Genomic DNA, 21,008 nt, shown 5'->3' on the forward strand with positions numbered 1-21,008 from the left:
AACTAGTAATGGCGCATCCAGACACAGTGCACCATTACTAGTTGTAACTAGTAATGGCGCACCTGTCGGAAAGTGCGCCACTAATGTTGTTTTTTTATTATATTTTTTATTCCTTTTTTTGCAAAACTACTAATGGCGTACCACCAGAAGGTGCGCCATTAGTAACCTGGATTACTAATGGCGCATTTAGAGTTGGTGCGCCATTAGTAAGTGGGCAGCAACAAGATATTTTGGACATCCATCCATCCATCCGACCCAACGCACCAACACACACAAACACACACACACACACTCGCTCGAACCCACCCAAACCCTCGTCGCCTCCTCTATTCCCCCCGAACCCCTCTCTCCCTCGCCGCTGTCGCCACCCACGCCGCCCGGTTCCGGCGAGCTCCAGCCGCGCGCAGCACGCCGGCGAGATCCCCTTGGTCCGCATCTGGCTTACCTCCATGCAGATCCGCGGCTCCCCCACTGGCTAGGGTTTTGCATCCCCTTTTGTTCACCGGGATCCGCCATGGCAGGCCAGGCGAGGCCATAGGTGACCGGATCCAGCACTGGTAAGCCCCTCCCCCTCCTTCTTCGCCCACCATCTCCACCTCACCTCACCTCATCTTCTCTTCCTTCTCTACAGGTCGCCATGGGCGTGCCGGCGATGACGGCAGGAGGGGCGCACCTCCGTGGGGCGGGACGCTGCCATGGAGATGGATTCCCTTGTCCGCCACCATGCAGCGGCACCATGGAGCCTCCCAGCGCCCCAAACCCTAGCGGAGAGAGAGGAGCTGCTCCTAGTACAGCACGCCATGGAAGGGATTTTTTTGGTATTTTTGTTGTTGTTTCTCTTCCCGATCTAATCATGTGGAAGGCCCTTTTCCTCACCATGATTTATTCATCTCCCCTTCCTCTGTTTTGTGCAGGTTGCTCTAATGGCGAAGCTTCTTCTGCAGGACACCCTCCACCCCTCCCCTGCATCCACCTCCTACCCCCATACATGGTGAGCTACAACCTCTCTTTCTAGCCCTTGCAAATCTGATCTGGAGTGGACATGAATTGCAATTGTCATGGACACTACATAACAGCAAGTATTGGTTCAGTTTTTGTGTGAAATTCGATTGTCATTGTGCTTTTTGATGCTTGCTTCAGAAAAATAAAATCATGGATATATAGAAGATGGAAACAGTGAGCTTCCTTTCAAGTTAGTAATACTAAAAATCATTTGGCTCATCAATTTTTCATGTCTTGTGTTAAATCCACTCCATTGCAATCTGGCTATGTATGGATGGTTTGGTACAATTTGCCATGGATGAGTATAGTAGTTACGTACACATGTGCTCTGTAGTTTTAGTCCTTATTGTGTTGCTGCACTTAGTCTAGAGGTAGAACAACATTAGTTAGGTCATGGATGGATGGATCAATACATACAGCTAGCACTGCTAGCAACAACAACAAAATAACCTTGTGATTGATTCTGTTGACGCTAGCATGCTCTATTAGTTTTGGAGCCCAACCATGGACTGTACGTACTAAGCTAGCTCAAGCACACACACATGCAGCTTGATTTATTTCTGTAGATACTAGCAGCAGCACGCGTGTCTCCTATACTAGCTTGCTTAATTTCTGTACTAGATCAACGACACTAGCACTTACTTGTTTGTTAGATTCGGAGCAGCAGGCATCCTCCATGGACGATGACGACAACCAGGTCATCCACCGCCACGACGACACCCCGCACATGGTCCAACTCGACTACAACATCCACCGCGTGACGGCGACGTGGTCGTGTGCGGCATCGACCAACCTCCTCTCCTGTGGATCCGTCTCCTACCTGTAGCTCCCGCTCTTGTGCTGCTATATTAGTACCTTGCTCTGTTTCATGTGTATGGGTGATTTTGTTTGTGCTTGTGTCATGGAAAAGATCATTCCTATTTATTTGTGCTCTGTTTTCTTTATTATCACGAGTTGCAAAATTAGTAGTGGGAAGTAAACTTTTGTTAACTTGTTGGTTGAACCAATGGAACTACTGTTATATTTGATTTGTTGCTCAACTAGTGCTACAATGATGGGATCGAATGATTGCATGACCCTAATGTTGGCCTATCATTTCAATTATCTTGGTCTTATAGATGTTATTGTTCCTGTCATATAGCACATGCTAGTTTCTTTATTGGTTGGCTGCTGGTTCTGTTTGTTCATATGCATAAGTGCTACTGTTTCTTTGTTATCTTATAAAGGATATAGTCCTTCATTTGTATATAGTTGTAACTCTCTTATTGATCGACATATACTGATTCATCTCTTTACTGCAATTACTCTGTGTACTTCATGATTTGCTCCTGTAGTGGTATAAAATTATAGTTTCTCTTTCAAGCTGGTATCTGTGTTTGATATATACTAGTCTTTATCTAAATACCATGTATTGGTATTTCTTGTATGGTTTAGTACATCATCTACTGGTGGTTTAGTTGTATATTGTACAGGACATAGTCCTGACGGTTGCATGTAGTGATAATTCTTTCTTTGCATTAGCTATTTCATATGTTTCAGATAATTTAGATGCATGCTTATACTGCTATCTATACCAGGTGCATGTGTTGTGCTTGTGTACCTATATACAGAATAGTACCCATGTGTAAGTGGGTGTATGTGTTTTGCTTATAGCAGATGTTTAGTAAATGTGCTATCAATGGCCTATTTCTTCTTGCAGGTTATGGACTATATCTTTCCTTGCCAATTCCCTCTCTCTTAAATCTGATTTGAACAGATGCTGCACTGGTCTCTTTACTTTCTTTCTTTCTCTCCTACTCTCACTGATAAGAACAGGTGCTCCTTAATCTTGCCATGCCAATGATGGTGTCCTGAAGCTCTCATCGTTACTTAAAGATGTTGCACTACTTGATCCAATGATGCAATAGTCCTAGCACTACTAGGCTGCCTGAGGACAATCCCTACTTCAAACCCTACCTCTGGGCTAGTTGATTAGTAGTGGGTTTGTTGGATTTCATCTGAAAACTAACCCAAGCTTAATTGAGGGATCCCCTAATCATGGAGTTAGTTCTAGTTTGAGTTGATCTTTGGGTTTGGCTTTGATCTATACTTTGCTAGCTCTACTTCTGTCTTTTGGGTTATTGGCTCCATTTATGCAGTGTTGGCTCTCTTCTACTGTTTCTTTGATCAACTTAATCTGATTGGGGTTTGACTAATGTTTCCAAACTCGTAAGTGTTAGCTCCTATAGCAAAGGCATTTTGCTAAGGGGAATGCTACATTTAAACCTTGATCAAGTTTTTCATGTTTGTTGTTTCTTGTTTTGCAGGTTGATGAACTGGAAGAAAGAAGCAGAAGATGAAGAACTAGATCGTTTAGTATAGGTTTAGTTTAGGACTTTTTCTAGATACGCCCGCTATCTAGCGAGAGAGGGGAGGGAGCGTTGGAGGAACCGGATGAAGACGAGTTTCATCGTGATGATGCTCATCGTGATGACCGCAGCTCTCTTCTATGTGATGGTAGTTTAGATGATCGATATCGACTTGTAATGTGAAGACAAACTCGCTACTCACGGTCTCGAGACTTGTAATATAATGTTCTATCTTTGTTCGGTCTTTTCAATTCGGAGACTAATATGATGAATTGTAGTCAGAGACTAATATGATGAATTGTATTCAGAGACTAATCTTCTATTGTATTCGATGAATCTGTTGTTGATGTGTGTTGTCTATATTTTGTCCAATTATACATTTTGTAACCTGTGCAAAAAACAGAAAATTAAAAAAAACTAATATTCATACTAATGGCGCATCACATCACAGTGCGCCATTAGTATGCCAAAGGATACTAATGGCGCATCATTAAAGAGTGCGCCATTAGTATGCCGAAGTTACTAATGGCGCATCTTGTTGTTGTGCGCCATTAGTATGCCAAAGCACCTGGGTATACATGGACCCCTGGGAGGCATACTAATGGCGCACTGTTGTATATACTAATGGCGCATCTGAGGTGCGCCATTAGTATACCAGATACTAATGGCGCACCTGTGGTGCGCCATTAGTAAAATATACTAATGGCGTGGCACTAATGGCGTGGCACTAATGCGCCATTAATGGCCAAATTAGGTGCACCATTAGTAGGCCTTTTCCTAGTAGTGCATGTGGCAACCCGAGGACCCTCCTCGGTACACCAAAGAGGGAAGCTTTGATCCGTGGCCATAGACCAACTTAGGCCAAAAGCCTAAGCTTGGGGGAGTACGTATTTCTCACCGACATTACATTCATGTTCACACACTCATGCCAGTTGTCGGTGCTCATACTTTTTCATTGTATTATCCATGCTAGTCTAATTTCTTTTTTTAGCCTTCTTCTTGTGTGTTTGAAAAACCTTAAGAAAAACACACACAAAATTAGTTGTAGCTTTTAGCTAGTTTACTTTCCATGCCTATAGTAGTAGTAATTAAAAAGAAAACCCAAAAAGATTTCCCATTCTTCTTCTGCTTGTTGGGAGCTTTCCCATGTAAATAGTTTTGTTTCTTTTCTTTTCTTTGGGGTCGAGAGGACAAGACCATGATGAAAATGTTGAAGTGGCTCTCATATGCATTATTGTTGATCTAACAAAGAGCCCATATTACCTTGTCTTCTCCCTTGAATTGAATGCTTACAGATTCCAGCTTAGTCCAATGCACGTGCACTATTATTATTATCCACATCGTTCGGTTGTGCAAGTGAAAGGCAATAATGACGATATATGATGGACTGATTGAGATGAGAAAAGCTGGTATGAACTCGACCTCTCTTGTTTTTGTAAAAAAGATTAGTTCATCATTCCTGATTCAACCTATTACGAATAAAACATGTTTGCAATGACAATTAGAGATTATAGTTGCTCATGCCATGCTTAATTCGCTAGGAGTTTATAATGGTTTACCTTGCGTGCCAACATGCTATTAAAATGGTTGTGATGTGGTATGATAGGGTGGTATCCTCCTTTGGACGATTCGAGTGGCTTGACTTGGCACATGTTCACGCATGTAGTTGAAACAAAATCAACATAGCCTCCATGATATTTATGTTCATGGTGAATTATATCCTACTCATGCTTCCATTCAGTGTTGATTAATTTTAATGCATGTTCATGACTGTTGTCGCTCTCTAGCTGGTCGCTTCCCAGTCTCTTTCTAGCCTTAACTTGTACTAAGCAAGAATACTGCTTGTGCATCCACTTCCAAAAAAACCCAAAAGTTATTCCATATGAGTCCACCATACCTGTAACACCCATGATGAGGCTATATCTCCCACGTGTCGGGGCACGACTTAGAGGCATAGCCCCATGGTAGGCTTGTCGCAAGAGGGGTAATCTTTACACATCCCATGTACTGAAAAAGAAAGGGATAAAGAGTTGGCTTACAATCGCCACTTCACACAATACATAAATAAGTCATACATCATCCAAAGTACAATCTAGGTCCGACTACGGAACCAAAATAAAAGAATACAACCCCAAATGCTAGATCCCCATTGTCCCAACTGGGCTCCACTACTGATCAAAAGGAAACAAAACAAAACAACGACCAAGATCTTCATCGAGCTCCCACTTGAGCTGTGTTGCGTCACCTGCACTGTCATCATTGGCACCTGCAACTGTTTGGAAGTATCTGTGAGTCACGGGGACTCAGCAATCTCACACCCTCGCGATCAAGACTATTTAATCTTAAAGGTAGGAAAGGGTAGTGAGGTGGAGCTGCAGCAAGCACTAGCATATATGGTGGCTAACATACGCAAAAGAGAGCGAGAAGAGAAGAAAAGCACGGTCGCAAAGCTAATAGTGATCAAGAAGTGATCCTGAAACTACTTACGTTCAAGCATAACACAAGAACCGTGTTCACTTCCTGGACTCCGCCGAGAAGAGAACGCCATGGCTACACACGCGGTTGATGCATTTTAATTAAGTCAAGTGTCAAGTTCTCTACAACCGGATATTAACAAATTCCCATCTGCCCATAATCGTGGGCACGGCTTTTGAAAGTTCAAAACCCTGCAGGGGTGTCCCAACTTAGTCCATCACAAGCTCTCACGGTCAACGAAGGATATTCCTTCTCCCGGGAAGACCCGATCAGTCTCGGAATCCCGGTTACAAGACATCTCGACAATGGTAAAACAAGACAAGCAAGACCTCCCGATGTGCCGACATCCCGATAGGAGCTGCACATATCTCGTTCTCAGGGCAACACCGGATAAGCTAAGCGTACAGGTACCAACATAACCCAAGTTGCCAAGGGACGGTCCCGCACGATGCCCTAGTTCGGACCAACACTTAGAGAAGCACTGGCCCGGGGGGGTTAAAATAAGATGACCCTCGAGTTAATTACTCCCAAGGGAAAGGTATAGGTTGTTAGGCAAATGTAAAACCAAGGTTGGGCCTTGCTCGAGGAGTTTTATTTGAAGCGAACTGTCAAGGGGTTTGTCGGTGTCAAAACCGGCGGATCTCGGGTAGGGGGTCCCGAACTGTGCGTCTAGGCCGGATGGTAACAGGAGGCAGGGGACACGAAGTTTTACCCAGGTTTGGGCCCTCTCGATGGAGGTAAAACCCTACGTCCTGCTTGATTAATATTGATGATATGGGTATTACAAGAGTTGATCTACCACGAGATCAGAGAGGCTAAACCCTAGAAGCTAACCTATGGTATGATTGTTGATGTGTATGTTGTCCTACGGACTAAAACCCTCCGGTTTATATAGACACCGGAGAGGGTTAGGGTTACATAAGGTCGGTTACAATGGTAGGAGATCTGAACATCCATATCGCCAAGCTTGCCTTCCACGCTAAGGAAAGTCCCTTCCGGACATGGGACGGAGTCTTCAATCCTGTATCTTCATAGTCCAGGAGTCTGGCTTGAAGGTATAGTTCGTCTATCCGAACACCCCCTAATCTAGGACTCCCTCAGTAGCCCCTGAACCAGGCTTCAATAACAACGAGTCCGGCGCGCAGATTGTCTTCGGCATTGCAAGGCGGGTTCCTCCTCCAAATACTTCATAGAAGATCTGCTGACGTATTCCGTGGTGCGACACGCCACGGCCAAGCCTTTATCCAAATCATTTCATTATCCCACCTCAGCGCGTTATGTGAGGCGGTTTTCTTGGCATGTCTTGTCAAAGCAGAGATCGTGTCCCCTTATTATGGGATTCTCATCAATACAGGCGTGGGTAACCCAACCGCTTCTAGGACTCCTAGATCATAGGCAAGTCCAAACGGACACGGGGAGGACGCTTGATATCCACCCTCTTTATAAAGAGACAAAGCTTTTACTTTTCCCTCCCGTGCTCAATCGAATCCTTCCCCCGCCTCAAGCTCAAACGCCCAAAGCTCAAGTCAGGTGCTCCGAACCTTCAGTCATGTCCGGATTCAGCCTTCAAAGCCGATGGATGCCCTCCTCCGTCACAGAAGAAGACATCAAAAAGTTGAGGGAGGCCAGGTATCTGACCGCCGAAATGTCGCATCGGCTGCCTCCCCGGGGGCAGGCCGTCCCCTCTCCCTAACCCAACGAGAGTGTCTTGTTTGTCTCCCACTTCCTCCGAGGTCTAGGTTTTGCTCTAGATCCATTTGTCAGGGGCTTGATGTTTTATTACAGGCTAGATTTCCATGATCTAGCTCCGGACTCCTTCCTTCATATCACGACTTTTGTTATCGTATGCGAGGCCTTCCTCCGGATTACCCCCCACTTTGGCTTATGGCTCAAGACCTTTGAAGTAAAGCCAACGGTGATCAAAGGGCAACATGCAGAGTGTGGAGGCGCCTCAATACGCAAGATGACGGGAGCTCCGTGGCCCAAAGGTTCCATCCCAGAGGTGTGTGCATTGTGGCAACAGGAGTGGTTCTACATCACGACTCCTAGAAGCGCCAAGTGGGCGGCCGCCCCCGTTTTTCGCTCGGGCCCTCCACCACGACTGATGTCATGGATCAGCAGAGGACTGAGCTGGGGTCCAGCCAAGGACGTGCCTTTACTGCAGAGCCGCATTCGAGATCTCGTCAACGACGATCTCAATTTGGTTGCGGTAATACAAGTTATGATGGTTCGTCAAGTCCAGCCTTGCAAACGTCGGCCCCTTCGCTTGTGGCAGTTCAATCCCGAGGGTCCGCGTGCCATTCAAAATTTTCTCGGCCTGACGCACGAGGATATGTATAAGTCATTCTTCGGACCTCAAGTAGAGTGTCCGGAAATCACTAAGGACGTGGGCCTGAGCAGTAACCGCGCCGCCGAACAGGTAAGGAATCTTCCAGCCAAACATATTATCTTTCCTTCGTTACGAAGTTATTTCTAAGGGTTTGCTTTTTCGACCAGGACTGGCTAACAAAGGCGAAGTTGATTTGGTGTTCGGCCCCCCTCCCTGAGGGTTTGGAGAATCCGGTATTGGAAAAGATGCTCTAGACCGCACCTCGCCCGGATCCCTTGAAGGAAGATACTGTGGAGGGTAACGCGGGCGGACGCGGGCCCCCAACGCTGCCTATTCTAACCGAGGGAACGAGCGTCTCTGTGAAGGAAGACGACCGGAAGAGGAAAAGGACTACGCCCGGGAATTCGAAAGCCGAAGCTTCCAAACGGGAGAAGAAATCTTCCATCGGGGGCCCTACCTTGGGGGGCGCTGCTGCCGCACAAAGTCCGCGGGGGGATCAATTCTCCTCGGAGTCGTAAGTGACCCGAAAACTTTAATAGTACAGATATGCCATCCTTTTCTTCTGAGAAAATAACCACCGCATATATTTGTGCAGTTCGGGCCTTAGCCCCTCTCAAATGAGCTCGTCTTCGAGGGATCTTCTTCCAGAGATGATGGAGAGCGAGATGCCTCCTCCGGACTCCTCCGCTCTAGAAGCGGGTGACCCTGAAGTGTCGTCGCGGAGGGCCTCTCCAAGTGCGGAGAGGCCAGAAGGTGATCCAATTGATCCCCGAGGCTCCCAGTGTCCGGCTCCCGAAGAGAGTAGACAAAAGAGTCCGGCGCCGTCTAGTGTGCGATCGGACGTTCTAAGGGAGTTGGTGGGGCGAGCGGCCATCTCAGATGATCACCGTGTGCTGATGAATATGGTGATGGAGAGGATATCGTCCGCCGAATGCGGATTGCACGAAGCTTTTATGAGTCTACTGACAGGCTTTGAGGTACGTAAAAAGGAATGTGTAATAGTCCTGCACTTGTTAGGTGTGCCCTATGTAGATAGTAGCCCTTGAGACTCTGGTTTTCATCGAAAACGATGACGAACGGAGGATCATACTCCCAGGTAATAACCATACTGCATTTATGTGCAGGAGATGGAAGCTTCGGTGGCCAGCCGGACTAGCCAGTTTGCCCATTTAGAACGGCAGTTGGATGCGGCAGATGCCGACATCGAGCTTGTTAACAGAAGGCTTGACGAGGCACAGGGTAAGTATCCTTGTCTGGTAAACGCCACATAGGAAGAGTATGATGCCAGTGTTTTTAACATGTTATGACTGCAGATGGAGCTGCCACTGTTGAAGCCTTGCGGGCGGAACTTGCCCGAGCCAAGGAACAAGCAAGATTGGGTAATGCAGCTGCTTTGAAGGCGGCCAAAGAGTTGCGAGCCGAGAAGGTCGCTCATGGCGAGAGCCGGAAGAAGATGGCCAATATGGCTGTAGAATTAAAAGCCGCCGTAGACCGTTGCCGGGCTCTTGAAAAGGAAAACCAGGCGAAGGCATCGGACCTTGAGAAGGCTGCTGTAACGGGAAAATACCTCCGCTCTGCTATGAGGGCGAAGAAGGAGGAGCTGCGGGAAGCTGGGGATATTGTAGCCGGGAAGTCCTTTAAGCTGCAAAGGAAGTACGGAGATCCACGGTATGCCCCTCTGGATCGGCTGTGGAGTTCGGAGGATGCGTATATGGATTTGGTGGCAAGCGCTGCCGATGCGGCCAAGTACTTCTAGAGTTAGACGGACCGTGAAGTAGACCAGCTGTTTTGGAAGCAATTCCTTGCTCCCGAGCATCCGCTTTCGTTGACGGACCAATTAGCCGAATGGGCCGAACTAAATAGGTTGTTCGGACTCTCCATGAGGTCTGTTGTGGATCAACTATGGCTGGGAAGGTCAAAACCGAGCAGCTATTTCAGCTTGGTGCAGCAGGTCCTCGATGTGGTGCCGCGCATAAATGCGATGAAGAGGTCGGCGTGCATAGAAGGCGCACGGATGGCCTTTGCCCGTGCTAAAGCATACTGGGCAGAGATGGATGCTACCACTGTTGCAGCACAGGATTCGGCCATAGGTCGAAGGGCTGCTGAGCACTACTTTGAGGAAGTTCTTGAGGGTGCTCGTTTGATAGAGACCAAGTGCTCAAAAAATATTATGTTTGAATGACATGTAATCTCATTGTAAGCGAAATGTTTTTTAAATTTTTATGAGGCTACTTTTATACTTTTGCCTGAAAGTAATGTGATGCCTCCTGGGCGGCCGTTTATGTATACATGTGTATAACCTAAAAGATTGTAGTCGTCGGCTTCAACCCCCACGCATATAATGCGGAGGTGTTCGCAGAAACACGCGTTCACACTTCACCCAACGTCTTGGTACTATTAAGGAGGTGATAGTGGAGCGAGCGAGGCAACCGGACTATAATGCTTTAACACTTTCCCTTAGCCATAGGAGTTTGACAGTGGGGCTACTAGATAGCCCCTGGTGGCTCCGCACTCTCCCGATCCCGGGGTGCGTATATGCCTGGCCGGAAAGCGGCACTTCGTTAAGGCGGAGGAATTCTAACATTCCCATGCGTCATCGAGTGGTTGACCAGTCTCACGCTAGATCATGATAGTCAGTTTTCAGCTTTCTCTACTGAGGTGCTCGTCCGGATGAACCAGGGCACAATCGCAGTAGTTCTCCTGGTGCTACCTTAGACGGTAAAGCGGAACATAAGACATCAAAACACAGGAGCCAGGAAAACCCAACATTTGACCAAAGACAATGATTCGGAGCTGATGCATATAGGGCCAAACTCGCGACGCCGAACACTCCCTAAGGTATTTGGTCTTTGTAGTATAAACCGGGCCCGAAGAATGGCCTTTGTAAGAAGCCCCTTGTGTCCAGGTACGTGCATTGTTCTGTCGTGGCCACATGCCAAGACGTCAGGATCCTTCTCAACGGTGGATATGTATCAACAAGAGACAGTAAAAAAGGTTTATGCAGGGTCTTAATCTAAAAAGAATCCTTGGGTCAGGTCCCTGCTGCACGTCTGCGCTTGTGTCTCCGTTGTGCCGTATCCTAGACGGGTGTAGCACGATGATCATCTATAAAAGAGAGGAATTTAGGTAAAAAGGTTGTCGTGCAAAAGGATAGTTTTATAAAGAAACCATGTATAATTCAAGATAAGAAGAAATCGCCACTCGTCTGCGTGCGCTGAGCCCCTTGTACTTTTGAAAGATAGGGGTGTGACCGTTTATTCGATATGAGTAGCGGCGCCGGACTTGATTAGTTGTGTCTGAGGTCTTGACGACCTATTGGATGCTTTTGCTGGTCCGGGCGCCTTTAGTGTGTGGCTGCCAACGCAGCCTCACTCTCTTCGGCACGCAGAGATCGCTTGATACTTCCATGCACTAAAATGATGCCACGTGGACCGGGCATCTTGAGTGTTAGGGAGGCGTAGTGTGGTATTGCATTAAAGCGAGCGAAAGCTTCACGTCCAAGTAGTGCTTGATAGCCACTTTTAAACGGAGCGATGTGGAAAGTTAAATGCTCGCAACGGAAGTTATCGGGGAAGCCTAATATAACTTGTAGTAGGAGGGAGCCCGTACAACGAGCCCCTGGGCCTGGCGTTACTCCTTTAAAGGTAGTATTGCTATGCCGAATTTGTGTTGGGTCTAACCCCATCCCGTGGATTGTATCCTGATATATTAGGTTTAGGCTACTGCCGCCATCCATCAAGACTCGTGTGAAGTGGTATCCGCCAATTACTGGGTCTAATACCAGTGCAGCCCATCGTGCGTGCCGGATACTTGATGCGTAATCATGATGGTCGAAGGTGATCGGTTGAGACGACCAGTGGCGGGACTTTGCGGTGACAGGCACTTGGGTATATTTTTCAGGCAGTGCCGCATTGTATTTTCTCTTGATCACGTGTAACACGTTTACTATTTTGACTTCAGGTGGAAATTTCTTTTGTTCCCCCTTGTCTTGCTTGGGAGGTTCGTCCTCGTCTTCACTTGGTGTATCCTCCCCCTTGTGTATGGCGTTAAGCTTGCCGGATTGCTTGAAGACCCAACATTCTCTGTGGGTATGATTAGCAGGTTTGCTAGGGGTACCCCAACCTTGCTAACCATAGTCCGGCCAGGGCTCTCCTGACAAAGAGAGAGACTTTAGTGATTTCAAGTTATCGCCGAAAGGCGAGTGCTGAAAGACATCTGCGGCCGTGAACTCTATGATCGACGCCCAATCGGATTCGCTCGACAGGGGCGCGGAGAGTTCGGAGTCCGGAGAAGAATCCGGCTCCATGGAGTCACGAGTTTTGCAGAGTATGAGGCTGGTATTCGGCTCAACCGCCATTGGGATCACAGCCCCCGAGGTGGCGTCCAACCGCCCATCCTCGATCGACGCGGTCGGCTCCGAACTAGGGGTCGGAGCCGATGCGGTTGTGTCCTCTAGGGCTCTGTTCGGCGGCAGAGCTAGATCATGCTTGTTGTGACAGTGCGGTGCGCTCGGTAGTGGTTCGAATCCGTCGAAGATCAAGTCCCCACGGATGTCGGCCGTGTAGTTTAAACTTCTGAATCTGACCTGACGGCCAGGGGCATAGCTTTCGATCTACTCTAGATGGCCAAGTGAATCGGCCCACAGTGCAAAGCCGCCAAAGACGAAGATCTGTCCGGGAAGGAAGGTCTCACCCTGGACTGCATCGCCATTGATGATCGTAGGAGCCATCGGGCCTGACGGCGACGGCACAGAGGTACTCTCAATGAAAGCACCAATGTCGGTGTCAGAACGGGCGGATCTCGGGTAGGGGGTCCCGAACTGTGCGTCTAGGCCGGATGGTAACAGGAGGCAGGGGACACAAAGTTTTACCCAGGTTCGGGCCCTCTCGATGGAGGTAAAACCCTACGTCCTGCTTGATTAATATTGATGATATGGGTATTACAAGAGTTGATCTACCACGAGATCATAGAGGCTAAACCCTAGAAGCTAGCCTATGGTATGATTGTTGATGTGTATGTTGTCCTACGGACTAAAACCCTCCGGTTTATATAGACACCGGAGAGGGTTAGGGTTACATAAGGTCGGTTACAATGGTAGGAGATCTGAACATCCGTATCGCCATGCTTGCCTTCCACGCCAAGGAAAGTCCCTTCCGGACACGGGACGGAGTCTTCAATCATGTATCTTCATAGTCCAGGAGTCCGGCTTGAAGGTATAGTTCGGCTATCCGAACACCCCCTAATCCAGGACTCCCTCAGGGTTCCCATAACACCCAGCCGCGTAAGGAACGCAAAATCAAGGAACATAACACCAATATGACAGAAACTAGGGCGGCAAGAGTGGAACAAAACACCAGGCATAAGGCCGAGCCTTCCACCAGTTACCAAGTATATAGATGCATTAATTAAAAATAAGAGATAGTAATGATATCCCAACAATATCCATGTTCCAACATGGAACAAACTTCATCTTCACCTGCAACTAGCAACGCTATAAGAGGGGCTGAGCAAAAGCGGTAACATAGCCAAACAACGGTTTGCTAGGAAAGGTGGGTTAGAGGCTTGACATGGCAATATGGGAGGCATGATATAACAAGTGGTAGGTAGCATGACATAGCGATAGAGTGAACAACTAGCAAGCAAAGATAGAAGTGATTTCGAGGGTATGGTCATCTTGCCTGAGATCCCGCAAGGAAGAAGAATGAGTCCATGAAGAAGACAAACAGATGAAGTCGAACGAATCCTCAGATTGCGACGTTATCGAAACTAACCCGAAGAAGCAACACCGGAAAGAAGCAAACAACATGGTAAACAACCATCACATAATCATGGCATGATGCACAACCAAGTATGGTGCATGTCTGGTTTAATGAGGCATGGCATGGCAAAATGCACGAACAATCCTACAAATTAAGTGTGCAACTCCGTTGCATATTGACGAAACACCACATTCAAGTTATTTAGATCAATCTCATTTACGTACCCAACAATATTAAATGTTGATTAACATGGGAAGAGGGTGAAGCAAAATAAAACTACCTATCTAGGCAAATCTAAATGAGGCCGTAACAACAAGCAACAAGTCCGGAAAATCCTCATGTGCATATATTAGGTCTGGTACTGTTCTACTCTAAAGCAAATTTTAGAGTTGTTAAACATGCAAGATGAGTGCACCATGCTAAACTAGGCATTTTTCTACCCCATTTACATATAAAGTTTATTAAAAACCGAGCTACGGTTACTAAGTTATGAATTAAAGCATTTTAGCATGGCATATGAGCAAAATTAATCAAACAACATTTTAAACATGTTAAACATGGATGAGAGTAGCATATTATTAAACTAGATGAAATTCTAAGAATTTTCCGTATATAAATCATTTTAAACCGATGCACGGATGATGAGTTATAATATGCATGAAGTCTAGGGGGCTTCCTGTAAAACTGGTTATCTCTGGATAAATTGGACAAATCATAGAACGGGAAAAAACATGCCATGGGCCGAATCTGTCTGGACCGAAAGTGTACAGGAGAGGGGCTGCTCACATTGGGCCTGGCCCGGTCGGTGCAGCGGGCCGGATTGCGGTGGATGTGGCTGAGGTCCACACGTGCGAAGGAGGCCCACCCCTCGGCTGGGTTGGTGGCTCGGCCAACGGGCACGCGCTCGTCTCCTCGAAGCAGGACGATGATGGCGGCATAGCGTGGCTCCGGCGAAGTCCAGGGCGCGGGACGGCCGGAGACAAGGTCGAGGACGGATGTATCCGACCCCTAGGCACCGGATCCGGCCGGAGATGGACAAGGGCAGCGTCGAGGAAGGCCATGGCGGCGACGATTCTCTGCTGCGACGAACTGAGGCAAGGCGGCGGCGAACGGGGCCTCTGGCGACGCACCTGCGAGAGAGAGAGAGTTTAGGGAGGGAGGCCGAGGGAGGAGGAGAGGGAAATAGAGAGGCGGGGCGACAGGGCCGGCCTGAGAGGTCACCGGCGACGAGCGATGAGGCGGCGGGGACGCGCTGTATCGGGATCCCCTCTCTCGATCTGGAGCTCAGGAAGTCGGGCGGCGCGGTGCAGGCTCCCTGGGCCTAGATCGGCCTGGGCGGGCCATGGCGGAGTGGGGACTGCGGGGAGGTGTGGTGGCACGTTCTCAAAGGCTGCAGGGACAACGCGGCTGACGTGGCGGCGGCGCTGGGTGGCGGCTGCCCGCTGGCACGGTGACAAGTGGCAGCGGGGGAGTGCGCCGGCGCTGAAAACAAGGATGGAGGTGGCTGGCAGCTCCGGGGAGCCGGAGGGGAAGGCTAGAAGGTAGGTAGAGGCTAGGGGATGCCCAAATTTGGAAGGGGTGTGTTTATATAGGGAAAAGGGTTAGGGTTAGGGGGGTTTTGAACCCTCGGATCGCGATCTTGCGGCTCCGGACAAAGGGGAAAACTAGGTGGGCTGCAGGTGAGTGGTAGTGGGCTGTGCAGAAGGGCTCGAGCTGAGAGAAGAGAAGAGAGGGAGGCCCGTCGACTGATTCCGGAGACCGAAAACGTCCGACGATAGACGGACTACTATTGCCGTTATAGTTTAACGGTTGGTCTATCAAACGAACTCCGAATGCGATGAAATTTGACAGGCGGTCTACTTACAACATAACAACACCGCATGTCAACTTTCAACCCATTTCGAGAACATTTTCCGGCCACTTATAAAATAATATTTCGGACATGCCGCGGGCGCGTACGAGTGTGGTTGGGCTCAGAACGGACATCGGAGAGAATGGGGAGACCGGTATGGATGCAAGTTTTGAAAACATGATGATGCAATGCACATGATGACATGGCAAGATGCAACACGCAGGCGAAAGACAAGGCAACAACAACGAATAACCGGAAGACACATGGTGCATCGGTCTCGGGGCATTACTACACCTTCCAATATGGGGTATCTACCTGTCGTTCCAAGTAAATTTGTATGTGCCAATCTCTAAACCTTCAAATGAAATTCTGTTTTGTATGCTCGAATAGCTCATGTACCAACTAGGGTCGTCTATATCTTCCATGCTATGCGGGTTATTCTCAAGAGGAGTGGACTCCTCTCCTCACTCACGAGAAAATGACTGGTCACTGGGATGCCCAGTCCCATGCTCAAATCAAATCAAAATAATTGCAAACAAAACTCCCCCAGGATTGTTGTTAGTTGGAAGCACCCGTTGTTTTGGGCAAGCCATGGATTGCTGCTTGTTGCTGGTGGGGGAGTATAAACTTTACCATTCTGCTTGGGAACCGCCCATAATGTGTGTAGCATGGAAGATATCGAGATCTCTTGGTTGTTATGTTGACAATGAAAGTATACCGCTCAAAGTATTATTCGTCTCTATTTCAAAATCGAGCTCAGGCACCTCTACAAATCCCTGCTTCCCTCTGCGAAGGGCCTATCTATTTACTTTTATGTTGAGTCATCATCCGCTTATTAAAAAGCACCAGTTGGAGAGCACCATTGTAATTTGCATGTATTATTATTAGTTTACACTGAGTATGACTTGACTAGATCTCTTTTACCATGAATTACAATTTCCAGTCAGTCCTTGATCTTCAGAGGTGCTCTGCATTTATGTTTTGCGGTCTCAGAAAGGCTTAGCGAGATACCATCTTGTTATATCATATTATGATTGTTGTGAGAAAGTGTTGTTATCCGAGATTTATTATTGTTGCTTGCTAGTTGATTATGTCATTGATATGAGTAAACATGAGACCTAAATGTTATCGTGAATATTGTTAGTTCACAATCTTTGCTGAAAACTTGAATGCTGGCTTTACATATTTACAACAAGAAGAGCAAACAGAGTTTGTAAAAGTTTTTATTTACCACTTTCAGTTTCTCAACTGAATTGCTTGAGGACAAGCAAAGGTTTAAGCTTGGGGGAGTTGATACGTCTCCAACGTATCTACTTTTCCAAACACTTTTGCCCTTGTTTTGGACTCTAACTTGCATGATTTGAATGGAACTAACCCGGACTGACGTTGTTTTCAGCAGAATTGCCATGGTGTTATTTTTGTGCAAAAATAAAAGTTCTCGGAATGACTTGAAAATCAACGGGGAATATTTTTGGAATATATAAAAAATACTGGCGAAAGAATCAAGACCAGGGGGCACACCCTGTCCACGAGGGTGGGGGCGCGCCCCCTGCCTCGTGGGCCCCCTGGTGCTCCACCGACCTCAACTCCAACTCCATATATTCACGTTCGGGGAGAAAAAAATCAAGGAGAAGGATTCATCGCGTTTTACAATATGGAGCCGCCGTCAAGCCCTAATCTCTCTCGGGAGGGCTGATCTGGAGTCCGTTCGGGGCTCCGGAGAGGGGAATCCGTCGCCATCGTCATCATCAACCTTCCTCCATCACCAATTTCATGATGGTCACTGCCGTGCATGAGTAATTCCATCGTAGGCTTGCTGGACGGTGATGGGTTGGATGAGATTTATCATGTAATCGAGTTAGTTTTGTTAGGGTTTGATCCCTAGTATCCATTATGTTCTGAGATGATGTTGCTATGACTTTTCTATGCTTAATGCTTGTCACTAGGGGCCGAGTGCCATGATTCCAGATCTGAACCTATTATGTTTTCATGAATATATGTGAGTTCTTGATCCTATCTTGCAAGTCTATAGTCACCTATTATGTGTTATGATCCGTTAACCCCGAAGTGACAATAATCGGGATACTTACTGATGATGACCGCAGTTTGAGGAGTTCATGTATTCACTAACTGTTAATGCTTTGGTCCGGTACTCTATTAAAAGGAGGCCTTAATAACCCTTAGTTTCCAATAGGACCCCGCTGCCACGGGAGGGTAGGACAAAAGATGCCATGCAAGTTCTTTTCCATAAGCACGTATGACTATATTCTGAATATATGCCTACATTACGTTGATGAAATGGAGCTAGTTCTGTGTCACCCTATGTGATAACTGTTGCATGAGGAATCGCATTCGACATAATTATCCATCACTGATCCATTGCCTACGAGCTTTTCACATATTGTTCTTTGCTTAGTTACTTTTCCGTCACTACAAAACTTCTACTGTTACTTTTGCTACCGTTACCACTACTATCATATTACTTTGCTACTAAATACTTTGCTGCAGATATTAAGTTTTCCAGGTGTGGTTGAATTGACAACTCAGCTGCTAATACTTGAGAATATTCTTTGGCTCCCCTTGTGTCGAATCAATAAATTTGGGTTGAATACTCTACCCTCAAAAACGGTTGCGATCCCCTATACTTGTGGGTTATCACCCCCCGACAACTATATGGGCCTAATGGGCCAAGAGGGGAAACGCAGCAGCCAGCATGGGCTACTGCGCCCCCATATAGGCCGAACCTGGAGGGGAAGAGAGAAAGGAATGGGAGGGATTCGGCCTCCCCCTTCCTTCCCTCCTCCCTCCTCCTTCCTTCCCCCCTTCAGGAAATATGGTAAGGGGGGCGAATAGGATTAGGACCCTAAGTAGGATTCCTCCTACTTGGGCGCCCCCTTGGCTGCTCCCTCTCCCTCCCACCTATATATATGAGGGGGGAGGCACCTAGAACACACAACGACATTTGTTAGCCATGTCTGGCACCTCCCTCCACAGATTACACCTCCGGTCATGTCTTCATAGTGCTTAGGCAAAGCCCTGCACGGATTACTTCACCATCACCATCACCACGCCATTGTGCTGACGGAACTCTCCCTCGACACTTTGCTGGATAAAGAGTTCGAGGGATGTCATTGAGCTGGACGTGTGCAGAACTCGGAGATGCCGTATGTTCGGTGCTTGATCGGTCGGAACGAGAAGAAGTTCGACTACATCAACCGCATTGTCAAACACTTATGCTTTCGGTCTACGAGGGTACATGGACACACTCTCCCCGTCTCATTGTTATGCATCTCCTAGATAGATCTTGCATGAGCGTAGGATTTTTTTTGAAATTGCATGCTACATTTCCCAACAATGGCATTCGAGCCAGGTCTATGCGTAGAGGATATGCACGAGTAGAACACAAAGAGTTGTGGGCGGTAATCGTCATACTGCTTACCACCAACATCTAATTTTGATTCAGTGGTATTGTTGGATGAGGCAGCCCGGACCAACCTTACATGACCATGTTCATGAGACCGGTTCCACCAACAGACATGCAACTAGTTTTGCATAAATGTGGCCGGCGGGAGCCTGTTTCTCCAACTTTAGTTGAGTCGAATTTGACTGCGGCCGGTCCTTGTTGAAGGTTAAAATAGCAAACTTGATAAATCACCATTGTGGTTTTTGATGCGTAGGTAAGAACGGTTCTTGCTAGAAGCCCGTAGCAGCCACGTAAAACTTGCAACAACAAAGTAGAGGACGTCTAACTTGTTTTTGTAGGTCATGTTGTGATGTGATATGGTCAAGACATGATGTGATATACATGATTGTATGAGATGATCATGTTTTGTAAAAGTCACCAGCAATCGGCAGGAGCCTTATGGTTGTCTCTTTGTTGTATGAAACGCAAATGCCATGTAGTTGCTTTAGTTTATCACTATGCCTTAGCGATAGTTGTAGAAGCAATAGTTGGCGAGATGACTACCATGCTACGATGGAGATCAAGGTGTCAAGCCGGTGACGATGGAGATCATGACTGTGCTTTGGAGATGGAGATCAAAGGCACAAGATGATGATGGCCATATCATGTCACATATTTTGATTGCATGTGATGTTTATTCTTTATGCATCTTATTTTGCTTAGTATGGCGGTAGCATTATAAGATGATCCCTTACTAAATTTTCAAGGTATAAGTGTTCTCCCTGAGTATGCACCGTTGCGACAGGTCGTCGTGCTGAGACACCACGTGATGATCGGGTGTAACAGGCACTACGTTCACATACAACGGGTGCAAGGCAGTTTTGGTCATGTGGAATACTCGGGTTAAACTTGACAAGCCTAGCATGTACAGACATGGCCTCGGAACACTGGAGACCGAAAGGTCGAACGTGAATCATATAGTAGATATGATCAACATAGAGATGTTCATCACTGATGACTACTCCATCTCAGGTGATGATCGGATATGGTTTACTTGATTTGGGTCACGTAATCATTTAGATGACTCGAGGGATGTCTATCTAAGTGGGAGTTCTTAAGTAATGTGATTAATTGAACTTAATTTATCATGAACTTAGTCCTGATAGATTTTGCATATCTATGTTGTAGATCAATGGCCCGTGTTATCGTTCCCTTGAATTTTAATGCGTTCCTAGAGAAAGCTATGTTGAAAGATGATGGTAGCAACTACACGGACTGGGCCCGTAACTTGAGGATTATTCTCATTGCTGCATAGAAGAATTATGTCCTTGATGCACCGCTAGGTGAAAGGCCTGCTGCAGGAGCAGATGCAGATGTTATGAACGTCTGGCAAGCTTGATGTGATGACTACTCGATAGTTCAATGTGCCATGCTTTACGGCTTACAATCGGGACTTCAAAGACGTTTTGAACGGCATGGACCATATGAGGTGTTCCAGGAGTTGAAGTTAATATTTCAAGCAAATGCCCAAGTTGAGAGATATGAAGTCTCCAACAAGTTCTATAGCTGCAAGATGGAGGAGAACAATTCTGTCAGTGAACACATACTCAGAATGTCTGGATATCATAATGTAACACCCTTGATGCGACTATATCTCCCACGTGTCGAGGCACGATTTAGAGGCATAATCACATTGAAGGCATATGTTGCAAGTTAGGCAATCTTCACAACATCCCATGTAATGTAAATAATAAAGGGGAGATAACCTAGTTGGCTTACAATCGCCACATCAATCAAGGTACATAAATAACATTACATCATCCAAACACTCATGGCCCGA

The sequence above is a fragment of the Triticum dicoccoides genome, chromosome 3A, assembly GCF_002162155.2.
Source record: "Triticum dicoccoides isolate Atlit2015 ecotype Zavitan chromosome 3A, WEW_v2.0, whole genome shotgun sequence".
In the NCBI taxonomy this organism is placed as follows: Eukaryota; Viridiplantae; Streptophyta; class Magnoliopsida; order Poales; family Poaceae; genus Triticum; species Triticum dicoccoides.